We start from the raw sequence: 20,123 nt of genomic DNA on the forward strand, positions 1-20,123 counted from the left end.
TTTCTTTTGGATGTTTCAATTTTCAGGTTTGGAGTAAGCCAGAGTCCTAAACACCAGATAACTGGAATATAAAGTATCTTGAATTGCTTTTGCTTGTATCAAAAGAAGCAACTGCTTGAAATCAGCAAATTATTATCTACCTTAGTTTTCTCAGAGTGGATATTTAGCTTAACAATATTTATTCATTAGATAATTGAGTGCTATTTTGAGCACTATTTTAGGTGCTGAGTATAACCATGAAGATGGGCAAAATTCTTGCCTTAATTCATTCAGTTCACTAAAGAAATAGTTATACTCTTATTCAGTATAATGCTTGAATTCTTAGCCAGAGCAATAAGGCAAGAGAAAGAAATAAAAGGGAAACAAATAGGAAAGGATGAAGTCAAATTACCCTATTTGCAGATGATATGGTCCTGAACTTAAGACTCTACCAAAAAACCGTCTTAGATCTGGTGAACACTTTCAGCAAAGTAGCAGGGTACAAAATCAACATACACAAATTAGTAGCTTTTCCATACACCAAAAATGACCATGCTGAGAAAGAAATCAGGAAAACAATCCCATTCACAATAGCCTTAAAAAACAAAACCAAAAAAAGCCCAGTAGTAAACCTAACCAAGGAGATGAAAGATCTCTACAATGAACAGTATAAAACACTGAAGAAAGAAATGAAATTAGAAAGACCTCCCATGTTCATGGATCAACAAAATTAATATTATGAAAATGAATATACTCCTGAAAGAGATCTGCAGACTCAACACAATTTGCACCTAAATTCCAGTGACATTCTTACAGAAATAGAAGAAATAATCCTAAAATTCATATAGAAGCACAAAAGATCCAAATATCAAAACCCAAAGGAAATTCTGAGCAAAAAGACCAATGCTGGAGGAATAGCAATACCTGACTTGAAATTATACTACAGAGCCATAGTAACAAAAACAACATGGTAGGCACAAATAAGTCTACATAGCTATAGCCATCTGATTCTCAATGAAGGTGGCAAAATATACGTTGGAGATAAAAACAGCCTCTTCAACAAATGATTCTGGGAAAAATGGATATCCACTTGTAGAGAACTGAAATTAGATCCCCATGTCTAACTCTGAAAAAAGATCAATTTAAAATGGGCCAAACACCTTAATGTAAGTCCTGAAACTTCAAAACTACAAGAGAAAAACACTTTAAGATAAAGCATAGACAAAGGCTTTAAACAGGATTCCACCAGTTCAGGAAATAGGAGCAAAAATTGACAAATGGGACTGTATCAAATTAAAATGTTTCTGCACAGCAAAGGAAACAATTACCAGAGTGAAAAGACAGCCTATAGAATGGGAGAAAGTCTTTGTCAGCTATTCACCTGACAAAGGATTAATACCCAGAGTACATTTTAAGAAATTAAACACCAAAAGAATAATCCTCTCAAATGGGCAAATGAATTGAATAGAGTTCTTAAAAGAGGTAGTACAAGGCCTGACACTGATGGCTCAAACTTGTAATTCTAACCATTCAGGAGGCAGAAACCAGAAAGATTGTGGTTCTAGGCCAGCCTAGGTGGAAAAAAAAAAGATCCAACTACAAAAAGGGCTGGGGGCATGGCTCAACTGGTAGAGCTCCTGCCTAGCAAGCACATGGCCCTAAGTTAAAACCCCAGCACAGCCAAAAAAAAGTAGTACAAATGGCCAATAAATACATAAAAATTTTTTAGCAACTTTAGAGATCAAGGAAATGAAAATCAAAACTACACTGATATTCCATCTCAGCCCAGTCAGAATGGTTATTATAAAGGAAATATGTAACAAATGTTGGCAACAATGAGGAGGGAGGGAAGGAAATTTCATAGTTGTTGGTGAGACTGTAAATCAGTGCAGCCACTGTGGAAATTAGTATGGAGGTTTCTCAAAAAGTTAAAAATGTTAGCTACTATATGACCCTGCTGTACCACTTCTGGGAATATAGCCAAAGTACTGAAGTCAACATTCAATAGAGATACCTGTACACTTATGTATGTTGCAGCACAATTCACAGCAGTAAAGTTACAGAATCAGATGACTGGATAAAAAATATATAGTATATGAACACAATGGAATATTATTCAGCCATAAAGAAGAAAATTATGTGACTTACAAAAAATGAAACTAGAGATCATCATGTTCAGTGAAATAAACCAGGCTCAGAAAGGCAAACATCACATTTTTTGCTGATATGTAGAAACTAATCAAGCAAAAAGACCTGAACGAATAAAGGGGACAATTTGCTATTTGGTGAAGGACATCAGGAAGAGGAAGGCACATCACAGAAGGTGAGGGGGGCAAATGGGATCAAAGTTCATGTACAAAAAACATCAAATTGAAACCCACTACTTTAGAAATAATTAAAAAATGGTTGTAGCATAGGTGAGTACACAGTTCAGGGAAGAGAGAAAAACTTGCTAGTCAATGGCATATTGATGGTACTGGAAGTGTGACCTGGTGAGCTCATCCAGCAGAGTGAGTAGAGATGGAAAAGGGAGGAGATCTGAGGACTGAGCCCTGGATTCTTCTAATATTTACGTCAGGGAGCACCCAGTAAATACAAAGGGATGTAAAGAAAAAGTGAAATCCTGGAAGCCAGGTTAAAAAAAAACTGTAAAGAGTTTACAACTAGGCCAAATATTCCCAGTAGTTAGAATATAATGAGGGCTGAGCTGAATATGAGGACTTGTCAAAATGCCAACAAGCTTGTCAAAATGTCAATGTTTGGTGGCTTACCATCTCTCTGGTTCTCTGCATTGGAAAAGGCTCTCTGCTTTTAAGGACTTGAGTGTATACTGAGTCCACTTGGAAAATTCAGGATACTTTCCCAGTCTCAAGGTCCATAACCTTAGTTATATCTGCAAAGTTATACTTACCTTTGAAAGTAACATAAATGTTTGAGAGGTTAAGACATGGATATCTTTTGAGGCTATTATTCTACCATTTCAAAGTGCTTTAAGAAGTAAAAGTTATCACAGAGAAGAACAGAAGACCTGGGGCAAACATTGTGACATTTAGAGTCTAAATTTTAAAGATATGGTAGAGGAAGAGACACAAGCAAAAAATTACTTTCAGTGTGTGAAACATAACTTGGTGATGTTAATTTATCACTTGCAGGAAAGACCCTGGCTGGACCTACATACCCAGCTCTGATTCTGTCAGGTGAATGAATGACTCAAATTGGCTGGACCACTGCCTCCCCCACAGGGAGGGGGCCGGGGAACATGACTGACCAGCTTCATTCAGGTTATATGGAGTGGACTCCTCTTCTAAATTAAGATTTCTGCCTAATAGTAGAATGATGGCTAGTGGAAGATATTACTTGACTTACCTATTTTTTTGCTGTGTTTTTATTCAGCCATGTTGGCTCTGGTGCCTGAGTCGTACTTAGGTCCTTCAACAGCATCACATTTATTTCAGGGCAGTGAGGCTAGGTACATTCTTACTCTGGATGTAAATAGCACTCCAGTCAGCGACTTAAAAGTGCAAGTACATTTCCTGAAATATCTAATTTACTACCAGGTGTGACCTAGATTTGGGAGAAATAATATTACCACTTAGATTCTCTTTATAGAGCAAGATGATAACCTTTCTTATAAGAAAAGCTCAGATTTATTTGAAGCAAAATAGTTTTGGTCATCACAAAGAATTACTCCTACAAAATTTTGCAGATGCCCATTGGTTGAATATTAAAGTAAGATATTTGGCCAGGATCCCGATCCCAAATTTTGTTCTGGCACCAACAGTTAGGAGTCTGTGGTATGTGCTGAAGAGATATTTGAGGCAAATTTACTTCTTACTCCTAACTAGGACATAGAGTGCACCAGGCTGGTCCACTTGAGTTGTGAGGTTTCTGTTTGATCAGAACTGTGCCCAAGGCTATTGGATGTCTCCTCTGAGCTACACTTTGCTTCCCACTTACTGCTGTAGGGACTTGGAGGCTGGTGGTCAAGGTACTTTCAAGGCAACAGGAATCCTTTGGACCAATTTTACCCAACCAGCACTATGAGAAAAGCAGCCTTAAGGAGGAAAGAAAATAATGAGTTCATGATTCAGAGGGTAGATTTTTAACCTATTTACTTCTTTCAATGAAGGCTGAGTCTTTCAGCAGTATGGCCTAATTATGTCCTTGGTCTTGAACCTTTTTAATGTCCTCCTTACTTTTGTGGTGAGTGGCAGTGTGGAACAAAGGAAGTATTGAATTTTGGCAGGATAAAATGGGTGGGCCATACTCTTGGTTCCTGTATTTTCTAATGAAGTCAACAGGTTCACATGGGTCAATAGGAACATGAAGCCCTGCCTTCTTCTGGAGGACATCAGTATGTAAGAAAAGTCAAGTTCTCACCTTCACGAGGCTACTTTTCAAATCCAAGTTACTGTTCTTTCTGTCCACCTAATATTGATGGTTCATGCAGATAAGTGCCTCAGGGTCTTTCATAAATATCTTAAATGGGGTCCCAGAAAGTACTGAAAAGAATCAGAGCATTATTTCAGTTTAGTTTCTCCTAAGGCCACATGCTTTACACGGAGGTGGAATTACTCCTCTTGTTCTATTTTTTCATTTCAAATATGCTCAACTCTGCTATTCAAGATAAAATTGCGCATTGCATTTCAATGTGCCTCTTAAAGGTGTGGGTGAACCTGCTTTCCACTGTTATGACAAAATACCTGAGATAAGCAGCTTGTAAGAAGGAAAGATTTATTTTGTCTCATGGTTTTAGATGTTGCCATCCATGGATGCTTGGTCCTGTTGCTTTGGGCCTTTTGTGGCACAATACAAGCAGGAGTGTGTGGCAGAGGAGGCCTGTTCACCTTATGGTGGCCTAGAAGCAAAAAGAGAGAGGAAGGGACCAATATCCCAATATCCTCTTCAAGGGCATGTCTCCAGTGACCTGACTTCCTCCAAGTAGGCCCCATCTCTTAAAGGTTCTACCTCCTCCCAATAGCGTCATGGCTGGAAAATAAGCCTTTAATACATGTGCCTTTGGGGGACATTTCAGATACAAACTATAGCATACCTGCCCCACAATTTTGAGTGAAAAAGATAGTCATGCATTTTATTTATAAAAAGCAATCACTTGATGGGCCGGGCATGGTGGGTTATATCTATAATCTCAGCTACTAGGGAGGTGGAGCTCAGGAGGATTTCACTTCAGGGCCAGCATGCAAAAAATTATCAAGACCCCTTAACAAATAAGCCAGGTCCAGTGGCACATGTATAATTCTTGCTATGTGGGAGGAATAGGTAGGAGGATCTGGGTCTGAGGCTGGCTCAGGGCAAAAACATGAGACCCTATCTGAGAAAATAGTTAAAGCAAAAAAGGGCTGGGAGTGTGGCTTAAGTGGTAGAACACCTGCCTTAGTAGGTGTGAGGTACTGAGTTTAAAATCCCAATGCTGCCAATTTTTTTTCCTTATCTATCTGCCCTTAAGACAGGAAGTCTAATACTTCCCCTTTGAAGCAAGTTACTATTTGCCATCTTCTGATATTGATAAGAGATCATGGAGTCTTAGATCAAAGAGGTCAATCCAGCTTCAAGCTTTCTGTAGGGAGAGAAGCCGAGTGGGTCAGTTCACTGCTACTGTGGACTTTTGCTGCCGAAAAAGTGTCTCTGTTGAAGTCTTTTCCTCTCCTCAGTCATGTATGGCCTTGCTCCTGGGTGTTCCACAGTATTCAGCGGTCAGGACACATTTCATTTGTACTACCTGGTGTCCATTGCCTTTGGAGGTGAGCCTGAAGCAGTGTGACTTGTTCAGGTTCCTCCTGCAGAACCACTTTGGCCCTGGGAGGTTTGAATCCTCAGGATAGAGGGGTTGAAGATTGGACTGACTGAATTTGAAGAAATTTTAGAGAAGACTCACTTCTAGAATTGTTCCTATAGGTCTCTTCTAAGGAAAATAAAATACTATTGGTGTTCTTAAATTTGGTCATTTATGTTCTTACCTATAAGAAAAATTAATGCATGTTGTAAAAAGTCAAACTATTTAGAAGGATCTCTCTTCCAAACATACTCCCTATATATATTTTATAGCCTTTCAGATATTTTCTTTGCATATGTAAGAGTTTGCATATGTGTAATTGCATTTATGTATGAGACTAGCAATAGGATTCTGCTGATGGATATATCACCAAATAGCTCCCCAAAATAGTATGTTAATATACATTCTTACCAACACATCACTAGTAACTTCCTCACACCTAACAAAGATTTCTTTAAATTGCCAGCTCTAAGATCTTTACATCTTTTGGGTTACCAGTTGGTTGCTGTATTAAAATCTTTCTCACTGTAAAACAAATAAAATTGTTTTTTTCCAATGGAAATTAATATTTTCATTTATCTTCAAACTTTCAAAGCATAAAAATGTAGCAGGGTTTTTGGGAGCCTCAGTCTTAGTAGTTCATAAAGGTCCTGATTCTCAAAAGGAATATCTTTATCCCACAGTTTCAGATTCCCCCTACTCTTTCTGTCAGTGTTTATTTTAATTGCATTTTTAGTAACTTGTTTCCAGATAATTTCTTCACAGAGAGTAAAAACTTTTCGACACATCACTTGCCATGAGAAAAGTCAGTCTCTATTATGTTTGGAGAAAATATTTCACCTATGAATGCATTATGAAAATTTAATATAAAGGTATGTACAGAGCTGTGACTCAACAAGATCCTTACAGCCCTTCTGACTCTGAAATATATGTGTACTTTTACTATGTGGTTTTCCATCTTTAAATAATATCTATAAAGAAAAGAAAAACCATATTCACATAATTACTAGGTTTCCTATTCTTCCAATTTTGTTAATGATATCATTTCTAAACATTTCTGGGGCTTATGACATTAAATTCTGATTTGTGATCACAATCTCCACATCTGTGCTAGCCTTAATCATATAGCTAGAATGGGATGAATGCTCACCATCATCTGTTTTGCATAGGTGTCCCATGACACAGACGTTCTTCCAAGGAGTCCTGGAGCCATATTCTGATTTCTAAAAAGTTCTCATTCTCTGTTGTCTTTGTACTCGAATAACATTTGATGATCTAAAATGCTTGTTACATTTCTTTTCTTAAGGACACTGTAGGTATTGAATCAATCACTCTCTGGGGTGAATATGGATGTGGAGAAAATAGAAGTGAGTTCAGTAACACTCCCCACCTCAACTTTTTAGGTGCCATAAACTTTTTGTCTGGACACTCAAGAGATTTTTTTTTTTTCATTTAAGCTTCACTTATTTAGTTAAAATTACCAGAAGGTTACTTAAGCTTGCCGTGTATGTGTGTGTGTGTGTGTGTGTGTGTGTGTGTGTGTGTACACTTTACATCTCTCTAGCCAGCCAGTAATTGGTGTTTCAGGACACTGATCAAGGCAAATATTGTTCTATACTCACCCAGCCCTACTCACTGACAGATGGCTTCCTGATGCCTCATTCAGTCTTCCTCTCCCATGCCAAATATGGTTAGGAAGGCTCTTGCTAGCATACCTACTCCATTCTGTTACACAAAAGAGGTTGTTAGTCTTCCTGCTCATAGTTTGCTACCTCTTGGCAAAATGGATGCTGATAACTTACCCTTGAGATTTGCAACTACAGGCATCCTACTGTGGCATCTTCCCACGCCAGTGTTTGACCTTCCTTAAATTTGGCAGATCTTTCTCTTAGACGGTGGTCCAAGGCTACCAATTTTGTTGAAAATGGAGACTATTTATTTCAAACTCGTGAAATATTTTTCAAGGTACCATTGAAAGGAGAAAGAAGCAAAATGTTCTCATCTGTATATTTTAGATTAGATGTCTTCTTGCATTGGAATAAATTGTATTTGAAATCAATCACATAGGTTGAGTTTTCTTCAGCTAAGAGTTGTTTTGCGTGTCAAGGCTTTCTTTCATTTTAAGGTTCTGATATTGTACTTTCCAAGCTTATGAAAACAGGTGGAAGGTGTGTTTAAACATCAAGGAGAAAGGTCTTTTTTTTTTTTTAAGTATAAGAAGACTTGAGTAAGCAGCTAGTGTCTTAGGAGACATGATTGTCTAGGCTTTCAATTTGGCATTAAAAAGTACCAAGATCTCATGGACAGGTTTGGTAAAAAGGTTGTTCAATATATTTCACTCAATAAGAAGGTGTTTTAGTGATACTCCCTAGACCAGGGTCAATCTGGAAACTGACTACTAAATACTACTTACTACCTGTTTTCTAAATAAAATTTTATTCGAATATAGCCATATTCAATAACTTATCCATTGTATATGATTTATTTCATACTACAATGAGGAGTTGAGTCATTGTGATAGCATTAATGATGCAGTCATTTTAAAGTATTTAGCCCTGTACAGAAAAAAAATTACTAACCCCTGCTTAGGAAGAATTAATTCTCTATCACCTTAAAATTCTCTATCTCTATGTTTTTCTATTTAAATCACTCTAAGAATAAATCAGAAACCTCCATCTCCCTTTTTTTTTTCCTTGTAGTATGTGAAAGTTTGGCATGTAAATGGGCTCTGTCAGTTATTTCTTAGCTACAGACCTGTAGTGATCAATTCACCTTTTGGAAGATCCCCCCAAAAAATGGAATTTTGAGAAACTTGAAGGAAAAGAATGAAGCTAAGATCTTTTGCTGTTGTCTTTAGTCTTTTTTTTTTAATATTTAGAAGATTGTCTACATATTTTGTTAGTATCCACATTTTGGTAGTATCAATTTTGGAGGTGCTCATGATCCATGACTAGACTCATTTGCAATTGAACCTAGAGGCCAAGGACTGTAATGGAAAGTTGTAGAATATAAAGCAAGTTTATTCACTCAAACACTCCATTCTGCACTTTGTTTCTATTTCCAGGCATGCTTTTCTCTGTCATAATCAGAAATTACAGAGATCATATATCCTGACTGTATGTGCTGTTCTAAAAACAAAATGAGACCAGTGAAGAGGGTATCATTTTTACTTAGGAAAGCATTCATGGAACCCATAGGCAGCACTGTGAAAACATACTAGAAGGTTCATTGCTGTGTTTTATTTTTTTGACAACTATTTTAATTATTTTCCCCTGTAAGTCCTTGATCTTTTGATTCAAACTCACACTTTGTTGAAGTGTTTCCTACTTTTCTTTCTTTGTATGAATAATGCTGATTACTTTTAAGTTTTGCTTATTTGTCTCAGATTTTAATTTTTGTTTCTCTCAGTCTTCTCCAAATCTTGTCTCTTCTGGAGTCCAGATGAGAACCAGATGGTGAGAGAAGGAGGAGACACACGCAGTAGATCTTGAGTCAGTGTGCTGTGATGAATAAAATGCCAGCTCCCCTCACAGCATCGGGGGATGAACTGCTTTTAAAGAGCAACACTCTCATGCAGACTCCCATTCAGCTTGACTTAAATCGGGAATTTTTTCTGCTGCATTTGAATTTGGTTGCTGGAGTGTGATCATCTCTTACTTCAGTGACACATATTTTAGTGACACCCCACAGAGTCAGGATCACAGCACCAGATTGTTGAAAATAGTGTGTCACAGCCAGTGTTCTTTTAGACATCACATTGTGCACCATGGATATGGTTGCTGGAGAAGATGTCTGTCTGTCAGCTCCGTTTACTACCTACCATCTGCTTTACCACCCCAGAAAAGCAAGAAAAATTAGAAATACCTAAAAATTCTCTAGAGTTTTCTAATTCTGAGCTGGTGTAAACATTCCATTGTATGTTTTCCTGCACTGATTCTGAAGTCATTTTAAATGGTACCATTGAAAGGGGAAAGAAGCAAAACATTCTTGTCTGAATATTTTAGATTAGGTATCTTATTGCATTAGAATGAGTCATATTTGAATCAATCATATAGACTGGATTTTCCACCCTTACTGGTTGGTTATATACCCTCACTACATTTAAGAATATGGCAGTTGTTTTTGTATAAAGCATACTTCTATCTTGTTTTAGAGTGAAGGAAGGAATGGAGATGAATAAATGCTAATGGAGCCATGTGCCAAGTACTATGTTTTACATACAGATGTTATATAACCTTAGTGACAACTCTGCAGAGCAGATGAGACAGAACCTTTAAGATGGATGCCCTTCAGGGAGGAGATGTGCCTGAGTTTGTCTCTTAGTCCTGCACTGGTGCTGGATCTCAATACCCAGCTCTTTCCCCTGTCCATTATATCGCTTTTCTCTGACTATTTGTTTTAAATTTTACTATGTTTTGGTTTAAAAACTTTGAAATGTCTAACAACTCCTGTTTGGTTTGCTATGGATGTTTTAGACTTGCTTTACTTTTAAGTTATATTACTGTGTTATATATTACAGTAAAGTACATATATTCTAAGTATAAAGCTCAGTTAAATTTCTTAAAATGAATGTACCCATGTTATCAGCACTGAGGCTGAAAAACAGAAGAATATCAGCACTTAAGAAACCCTCTTTAATCTCCCTTTCAGTTACTCTTCCCCTAACCTCAAGGATAGACACATTCTTGACTTCCAACAGCAAATATGGGCTTTGTTTGTTCTTGCATTTCATTCTAATGGAACCAAGCAGTATATAAACTTTTGTATCTGGCTACTTTTGCCCATTATTTTGCTTGTGAGATTCCTCCTTATTGTTGCATAGAGCTAGATTGCTTTATAGAATTTCGTTGTGAGAATATGTCACAACTTATTTATTCTACTGCCCCTAGGTTTTTTTGGTAGTCTCTAGTTTTGGGCTATGAATAGTCTAGAACATGTCTTTTGTTAAACACAGAGTATATCTAGAGTAGAATTATTGGATTATCTTTAATAAGAATATTAATAGGTAGTCTCAGTCATTGGTTCATTCAACAAATGACTTTTCATAATCCATACACCTAAGTTTAGATTTAGATTTAGATCTAGGTCAACCATCTGGAGTGGGGCCTAGCTTTCTTCATTAAAAACAAAATAAAACTTCATGGAAATTCATTTAAGTAGCAGAAATCAAGAATCATTGATAATGTTTATGGCAGACAACACTTAATGTTCTTAAAATACCTTTTCAACATTCAACGTATATAAGGTTATGTGTATAAACATGTAAAACGGTAATTCATAAATATGCAAATACATTATTTCTACTTATTTTAGCAAATTCATATTTTCTTTTATATAAAAAATTACAATGTTTTAACCAGATTCAGGTCTACTTAGTGTTTTACTCTGTGCCTGCTGTGTGTTCAGCACTCAAGGGATTCAGTGTGTCCATACAGAGGGGATTATCAGACCAAGGAATTAAATTTTTATTATAAAAGTAATTCATTCTCCATATAAAGAAATCAAGCACTGGAGAGAGTTGTTCTGGCTTGGATATAAAATATCCCTAAGACTCATGCATTGAAAGCTTGGTCCCCAGCTGGTGGCGCTATTGAGTTGATTGGATTATGAAGTTGCTAACTTCATCAGTGGATTGATTAGCTCATAGCGGAGCTGTTAGGCGGTTGGGTGTTGGAGGAAGTAGGCCACCTCTGAAGGTGTATCTTGTTCCTGGTCCCCTCCTCTTGCTGCTTCCTGGCTTCTACAAGGTGAGTAGCCTCCCACATGGTCCTGATGCCATGAAATTTTGTCTGGTCTCAGGCTCAAAGCAATGGAGCCTGCCCACTTTGGACTGAAACCTGTGAAACCATGAGCAAAAATAAATTCTTCCTCCTTTAAGTTGTTTTTTTCAGGTAGTTTGTCACAAGCACAAAAAGCTGACTAACACGAGATACATAAGCCAAACTGAATTTCTGCTTGTACATCTACCACCTCTAAGGCTGACTTCTTAGAGGCAATAGCCATCATTGTCTCCACTTCCTAAGCATATGTGAAGTGTTTGATTTTGTTTTGTTTGTTCTAAGCATATGTGAGGTTTTAATTTTTTTAGAGCAGTTTCAGAGTCTCGTTTGGAACCTTAGTCTGACTAAGTTATTCTGAGCCTCAGTTTTCTCTTCTATATATGGGTGGTAATGAATCATAGGATTATTGTGAGGATTAAATGTGACACCTGGAAAGTACCAAGTATAGCACCTGGCAGGTGATAGGCACTCAATAAGTAGAACAATTAGGATTACAATTATGATAGTGGTTAACAATCTGCTTTTAGGGCATAGCAGTTTAATGAGTGAAGAAGGAAGGTGCTTTGTATGACACCTCAAGGTGCATTGCTCACCTCATTAAAATGTCTGTGTCATTTTTATCCTATTTCGACATACACAGAAGCAAGTTGGAAGCTTGGCTCATTCACAGAAAATGTCAGAGATAATTTTTTTAATTTGTGGAGATACAAATATGCCAAGTTGCCTAAAGGTAAATTTTCCGGGGTTCATACATCTGTCACTGTCAAGGACGTGTCACTTCTGTCCTTCTCTTCACAGCCTGTGTGATATAATGCCTTTTGGTTTATATACCTATTCAAAAGCCCTGATAGTTTCCTGGTACAAACACCAGGCCCCACATTTTAAAATGCTGTTTTTTTTTTCCAGTTTATTTCTTCCATTCTCTATAAAATCTGTTCCTGAACTTTCCCAAAAGGAAAAGTGTCTCTGGCTTACTGTTAGTATATCACTAGCTGTGAGAGAGTCCTCTGAGGCTCTTTGCTCAGTTTCATAAAGATGTGACTAAATTTGCACACACAACCCTTTCTATCATAAAAATCAGACTTACAGAAGTTAGCTACAAATGTTTGTGAGGCCCAGTACCGTTTAGTCTACTCAACACGATAGGCTCCATCTACAAAACATAGACACAAACCCAAAGGTCCACCAGGCAGGGAGGAAACTACAACTGTGGAGGTGGGTAAACCCTATAACCTCACACACTGTAAATGAGGAAGCCCATGTTGGCATAGTGAAGGAAATTAGAATTACTCATTTAAAGTAAAACTCTTGAGGTTATATTTTTGGGTTTTATTTCTTTTAGAATATTGTTTCTAATTGGATCCTTTCTCTGCTTCAGAAGAAGAAATGAGAATCAACTTTTAAATTTAATTGAGGGGCCCTTTAAGAGGGTAAGAATGAACTTGAGCAGAAGAGCAGAGGAATTGGGTTTTGTTCATGGTCCACATAGCTCAGTAAAGTCAATTGATTACCATCATGGCATCCGGCTTGGAATAACGGAAGTCGTCTTAACACTTATGTTGCTTTTCAAAATTTTCCTTCTGTTTCTGTAAGTCTTGAACATAAGGTAATTTAAGGGAAGTTATGGAGGCTTAAAATGGCTTGATTCAACTATCAGCAAAACAATTTAAGAGGTTTTCCCACTGAAAATGGGACAACTCAGTCCAAAGGATTCTATATATTTGCTAATCTGTGCAGGTGTATTGTTTACAATTATGATCAATACTGATAACATTATGGGTATTTCCATATTTAATTTCCATAATTAACTACTCCACACTACATTAGCCTGCCTTAAAAATGAAATCTACCTGTGATTTATCTCACTTTTTTTTTTTGATGGTACTAGGGATTGAGCTCAGAGTCTCATGCTTGCTAGGTAAGTAATCTATCACTTGAACCACTCCCTCAGTCATTTTGGTTTTCATTTGTTTTTCATATGGGGTCTCATGCTTTTGCCTGGCCAGTCTTGGATTGTGACTCTCCTACCTCCACCTCCCAAGTAGTTGCACCACCACACCTGGCCCAATTTTTTGAAACAATATATTTTTAAGAGCAGTTTTAGATTTACAGCACAATTGAGAAGAAGTTACAGAGAGTTCCCACTTGCTCCCTGTTCCCACACATGCACAGTTCCTTCATTATCAACATCTGTCCAGAATGTATATTTTTAATAATCTGTGAACCTATAGAATTTATAATCTTTGAGTCAGCACATCATAATCAGCCAGTGTTCATAGCTGACATTAGTGCTTGCTCCTGGTGTTGCAAATTCTGTGGATTTGGAGATTATGTATAAAATCATATATGTCATTGTCATATCATATGAAGTATTTTTAGGGCCCTAAACATCCTCTGTGTGCTGTCTATTCATCCTTTCCTCCAACCCCTGACCACTCTTACCTTTTTAGTGTCTCCATAGTTTTGCTGTTTCAGGAGTGGGATACAGCTAGAATCACCCAGTATAGGCTTTTCAGATTGGGTTCTTGACTTAGTAATATGCAATTAAGGTGACCTCATGCCTGTTCATGGCTTTGTAGCTCATTTCTTTTGAAGCTGAGTGATAGTAGGTAGATGTGCCATAATTTATTTATCCATTCACCTGAGGAAGAACTTTTAGATTGTTTCCACTATTTTTGCTGCTACAAATAAGGCTGCCATAGACATTCATATATCTTTTTGTGGGAACAAAAGTGTTCATTTCTTTGAGATAAATGTCCAGTAACAAAATTGCTGAGTGAACTGCCAAACTCTTGTCCACAGTATCTGTACCATTCGATAGTCATACTAGCGACCTGTGAGGGATTTGGTTTCTGTGTGTCCTGGCCAGCATTTGGTTATTGTCACTATTTTTCATTTTAGCCATTCTGATAAACACATAATGACATCTTGCTGTGCTTTTAATTTCCATTTCCTTAATATTTAATGATATGAACATATTTTCTCATGCTTACTTTCCTTCTGTATATCTTCATCAGTGAAAAATCTGTTCATATCTTTTGCCCATTTTTAATCAGATTTTTAAATATTGGGTTTTGAATGTTCCTTATATATTCTAGATGTTGGTCCTTTGTCATGTATGTGGCTGGCAAATATTTTCTCCCACTCTGTAACTTGTCTTTTCAAGTTTAGACTTTATTAGACTTTTTATAAAACAAAAGTTTTAAATTTTGATGAAATCCACTAAATAAAATCTTCCTTTATGGATCATGATTTTGGTATCAGTTTTAAAAACTCTTTGCTTACCTCTGTACCTCCTGGTTTTTTTTCCTAAAGGTTTTATAGCTTTATATTTGTCTATGATCCATTTTGAGTAGTGTTTATGTAAGTTGTAGGTAATTGAGGTTCAGTTTTGTCTATAGATCCCCAAGATTTTTTTTTTAGCACTACTTCTTGAAAGACTGTGTTTCCTAAATTGGCTTGTTTTTGCATATTTAAAAAAAATGAGACGGACAATTTGTGTGAACTGCTTCTGAGCTCTGTGTGCCTGTCCCTCTGCCAATGTCACACATCATGATTGCAGTAGATGTGTAATTCTTGACGTCAAGTATACTGATTGCTCACAATTATCCATTTTCAATTTTTTTTTGGGAGTACTCAGGGCCTTGTGCTTGCTAGGCAAATGCTCTCTACTTGAGCTATGCCTATAGCCCTTTTTGCTTTTTAGGTTATTGTTATTATTTTTTTGATAAGATCTCACTTTTTGCCCAGGCCAGCCTACGACCACAATCCTCCTACCTATGCTTCCCACATAGCTGGGTTCACAGGCTTGTATCACCATTCCCAGTTTATTCGTTGAGACAGGATTACTAACTCTTTGCCTGAGCTGACACAGTCTTCCTGATCTCTGCTTCCTGAGTAGCTGGGGTTACAGGCATGAGCCGCTGTGCCTGGTGATACAAAGATGTTTTTGGATTGATATTCATGATGAATGTTCTGTAGTTTTATGTTGGTGCTGTTTTCTTTTTTCCTTCTGGTGTTAGTATGAGGGTGATATGATTTTGGAACTATTTTTTTCTTTTTCTCTGAAGGAGGCTATAATATTGATAATAATTTTTCCTTAAATATTTGTTAGAATTCTCTAGTGAAACCATATGGAGTTGAAGAGTTGTTTTTTTTTGGGGGGTGTTGAAATTAAGAAATACTTTAACATTGGTTGGATGGTGGTTAAGTTGTATTATCCAAGAAATCTAGTTATTTGATCTGAATTATTAAACTTATATGTATACTATTGCTTACTCACTTATTCATAGTTCTTCATTTGTGTAGTGTTTTTCTCTTTTCATCACTATTTATAGAGGGTTTGCAGTTTATCTTTTTAAAGAACCAGCTCTTTGTTTCACTGGTTTTTCTTTATCTTTTTTTTCTATTCAATTCCTTTGATTTTTGGCTCTTCCTTCTGTTCACACTGCGTTACTTTGCTCCTCCTCATTGAGGCTTGGATGTGGAGGCTTTGATTACAAACTTGACATTTTGTTGTGTGTCTTCAATGTTATAAATTTCCTTTTCAGCATTGCTTTTGCTACAGCTCACAGGTTTTGACATATTCTATTTTAATCCTTTTCAGTATACCTTTGAAGATATTCTTTACAATTAGTTCTTTGACCAATAGGTTATTTAGAGGCAAGCACATTATTTTCCTGTTATCTTTCTGTTCCCGATTTCTAGTTCAATTCTATGTGGCTGTGAGAAAATGCTCTGATTTCAATTTTTTAAAAAAAACTTGTTGGCTGTTTTTAAAGGCCAGGATATGGTCTGCCTTACTGTATATTCCAGGATGTTTGGAAATAATATGAATCTTTGGTTGTTCAGTGGAATGTTTTATATGTTTGTGTCTGTTATAAATGTTAGTGTCATTGAGTGCTTCTTTACCTGTTTCTCTATAAATTCTTCTAATTGTTGAGAAAGAATTGCTGACATCTCCATCCATAATTGTGAGTTTATTCATTTTTTCTTTCACTTCTGTTTCACATAATTTGCATCTCTGGTGCAAGCATTAATAGCATTGCTCTGTTGTCTTGTAGAATGACCCTTTAATCATTATGCAATATCACTTTCTTTATCTGGAAATATTCTTTGCATTCAAGATTTTTTTAATGTGATGGAACACAGTCCCTTCTGCCTGCCTTTGGTTTATGCCAGAATGACATTCCCCCTTCTTTCTTTCATTCTGCATTCATCATTTTTTTAGGATGCAAATTTTTATTTAACAAACTATTTGCAGTTCCCCTGTATTGATAATACAAGTGAGATACTTATTTCAGACATTTAAATTATCTTAATGACAGTACTTAGCTGCAATGTGGTCCAGAAATGAGAATATACAAAATAGTTTTATAAACACATGTATTTTTCTACCTGTGGGACACTTACAAATCATGCAAAGACGCTTTTAAAATAAAGACCCTGAAAATGAAATCAGCTCATCCATTTTTACCGGCATATGACAGAAAATCTTTTATGAAAAAATAGAAAATGATGCAGAAATAACGATTGCAACTTTGTTTTCTAATGTCTTAGAAATTACATGAATTCTATAAGTCACTATTTCTAAACAGAGAACTTTAACTGTTTCCTTTGCATTTCTGATGTGCCTACAATGAAACATAGAAAATGTTCTAAGCACAATACTTGGAATCATTACATTTTTAAACAACTTTCTTAATATAGAGGATAACATTCAAATCGTGTTATATTTTTACTTAGGTTTATAATATACTAACCTTACTTTATATGGAAGAACTCATATCATGACATAATACCTATGAAACATTCTTTGATACTGGAATATACATTAGTGAATATTTCATAGTCCACTTAAATAAATCTCACATACACCAAGTCATCTAACAAAAGCATGGGTGGAGCACTACTCTGTTTTTGAGAGAAAGATGTTCAGTGTTTGTTATTATTGTCTTTGAAATACACTGACTTTTAAGAGCATGTGTAAATCACTCATAGTGCCTGGTTAATAACATTTGAGAAAAACCTGATACTTCCTTATTTTTTCAGTCTCTACTTTTTAGATACAGCATTGATTTTATGGAAAAAATGGAGGAAGGCTGGGGTGTATAGCTCAGTGGTACAGCACTTGCCTAGTGTCTGCAAGGCCCTAGGTTCCATCCCCAGAATGGCAAAAAACAAAACAAAACAAAACATTTTTTAAAAAATGAAGGAAAAAATGATTGTTATTTTATCCAGTGGAACAGAATTATGAGATAATACTTCCAGTGTGGCTGTTTCATAGAACTTAAAGATGATTCAGTCCTCATCATTCTACTGCATTGTAAGCTAGCGTGCTTATGAATGATACTAGGTGAGGTTAGAGGGCTGGAGATGACGTTCAGAGGTTAAGCACTTGCCTAGCATGAGTGAGGCCCTGGGTGTGATCCCCAGCACCACGTACACACAAATAAGGGGTAAAATCACCACTGCAAAAGTTGGGGATGTAGCTCATTGGCAGTGTGTGCTCAGCATGCATGAGGCCCTGGGTTTGATCCCTAGTACTACATTTAAAAAAGAAAAGAAAAGAAAAGAAAATCGTGGCTCATGCCTGTAATCTCAGCTACTTGGACTGCAGAGATCAGGACTGCAGTCGAAGCCAGTCCAGAGTAATAGTTCTGGAGACCCTATCTTGAAAACACCCAACACAAAAAAGGGCTGGCGGTGTGGCTCAAGTGGTAGAGTGCCTGCCTGGCAAGCATTGAAACCCCGAGTTTGAACCTCAGTACTGAAAAAAAAAAAAAAGAGAGAAGAAAATCATAATTACCTACTGGGGATGTAGCTTAGTGGAACAGCATGTGCTTAGCATGTGGAAGCACACAACAACAAAAATCATGTTTGCAATTGAAAGCTTGGAACAGTATGATAAAGCTACCAGCCACAACTTGAATGCCATTAAAAGTTCCTTCTGCTTCCAAAGAACACTTTAAGATGGTTTTAAATAACCTACCTGATTAATCGGTGCGAGCTTAAGAATTTCTTTCAGCATTAAATGGTAAAATGTTTGGCATAAAAAAGTATTTTAATCACTTTTGATTTGTGCTCTTAGGAAAAAAAATTAAGTAATGCCAGGCATGGTGGTGCATGCCTGTAATCCCAGGACTTAGAAGGCTGATGCAGGAGGATCTAGAGTTCCAGGCCAGCCTGGACTACACAGCAAGACCCTATCTTAAAAAGCAACAACAACAAAAAATCAAGTACTAAAATATCAGTGGTTCCTGTGACAGGGTAAACATTCGCCTTCAGGTACTATTTGCCCACAATTAAAGTAACATTTTGTTCTTCTGAGACTTTATTGGGAAAAAGAAACCACAGATCATAATTTGTTTTTAGTTGAGGTGAAAAACCTGCTTCATAAATTCGTATGTTGAAAAAGCCACTGCTTGAGAGGGAATGCCGCGAATGCAGTTAAGGGATAAGCCAAGGAACAGCCCTATCTGAATCTCATGCTGTCCACAGATGTTCTTCACAGCCTCCTACATAGCCAGGCACTCTTCAGATTCTGGCCAAACAGTGCTGATTGCATTCTCCACGAGTTACATCAAATGGGTAGCGTATTGTCTGTGCTGTCCATCCAGCAATACCTCAAAGTAAGTTTATGTGAGTTTTCAAAACTAGGACTTTAGGATTGTCTGATGAAGAAGGGTAGGAGTATAGGAGAGCCTAACACGCTTCAAGGTACCAAAAGTGAAGAATGAAACACCTGCCTATGCAGCCACTCCTAATATAGTAGGCATCAGCCTCTATAGCATCCAAGGAAACCACCTTCCTTTGCATAAATGGTGTTGAGCACATGAACAATTCCTGTGTAGGTATGTTCTCCTTTCACCTGGAATGATAGAGGTACTCTAACCATGCTTCTTACAGATAGCTTATATTAGGACCATGTTTTTAGATTTACGAAGTGAAATGATGTGTAGATAACTTATAGTTGGGGGTCATAGTGTCAAATCCACTTTACCAGTATTAGTGTTTTAAGTGGCATGTGTAAATCATCTGCATTTAATGTATTTGATTTGTAGTATTGTGGTTTTTTTTTGTTGTATTTTTTTAATATTCTCTGCTTTTTATGTCTTCTCCTTCCTTGCTGTGAATTGCTTGAACACTTTTTACACTCCCATTTTGATTTATTAATAGTGGTTTTGCATAGGTCTTAGGACTTGATGTAGATATTACATTACATACACAGCATGTCACAGTCTTCTGGTGCTATTTTGCCAGTTCCAGCAAAATATGGAAACCTTAATTCTTTTTTTATCTCTTCTTCCAATTTATGTTATAAATATCATAGACATTTCCTATACATACCTTTAGAAGCTCATAAGATAGTATTATAACTTTTTCCCTTCTATTATCAAATACAACTTAGCCACCTCAAGAAGAGAAATCTGTTGTATTTATTTATATTTTTGCTTCCTGTGTTCTTTTTATTCCTCCTGATGTTCCAGTTTCTCCCATCTGTTGTCATTTGTGTAAAAAATTTCTTTTAGCCATTCTTTCGCACATGTATTATTTTCTCTTTATATACC

The 20,123-nt window shown here is 36.7% G+C and overlaps 1 pseudogene; it reads right to left on the reverse strand.

The window, feature by feature from the left end:
- Positions 1-18,923: 18,923 nt before the first annotated feature.
- LOC109694576 (solute carrier family 25 member 16 pseudogene) lies at positions 18,924-19,450 on the reverse strand (annotated as a pseudogene).
- Between the last annotated feature and the right edge of the window lie 673 nt (positions 19,451-20,123).

Source organism: Castor canadensis, chromosome 10 (assembly GCF_047511655.1).
Source record: "Castor canadensis chromosome 10, mCasCan1.hap1v2, whole genome shotgun sequence".
Classification (NCBI taxonomy): domain Eukaryota; kingdom Metazoa; phylum Chordata; class Mammalia; order Rodentia; family Castoridae; genus Castor; species Castor canadensis.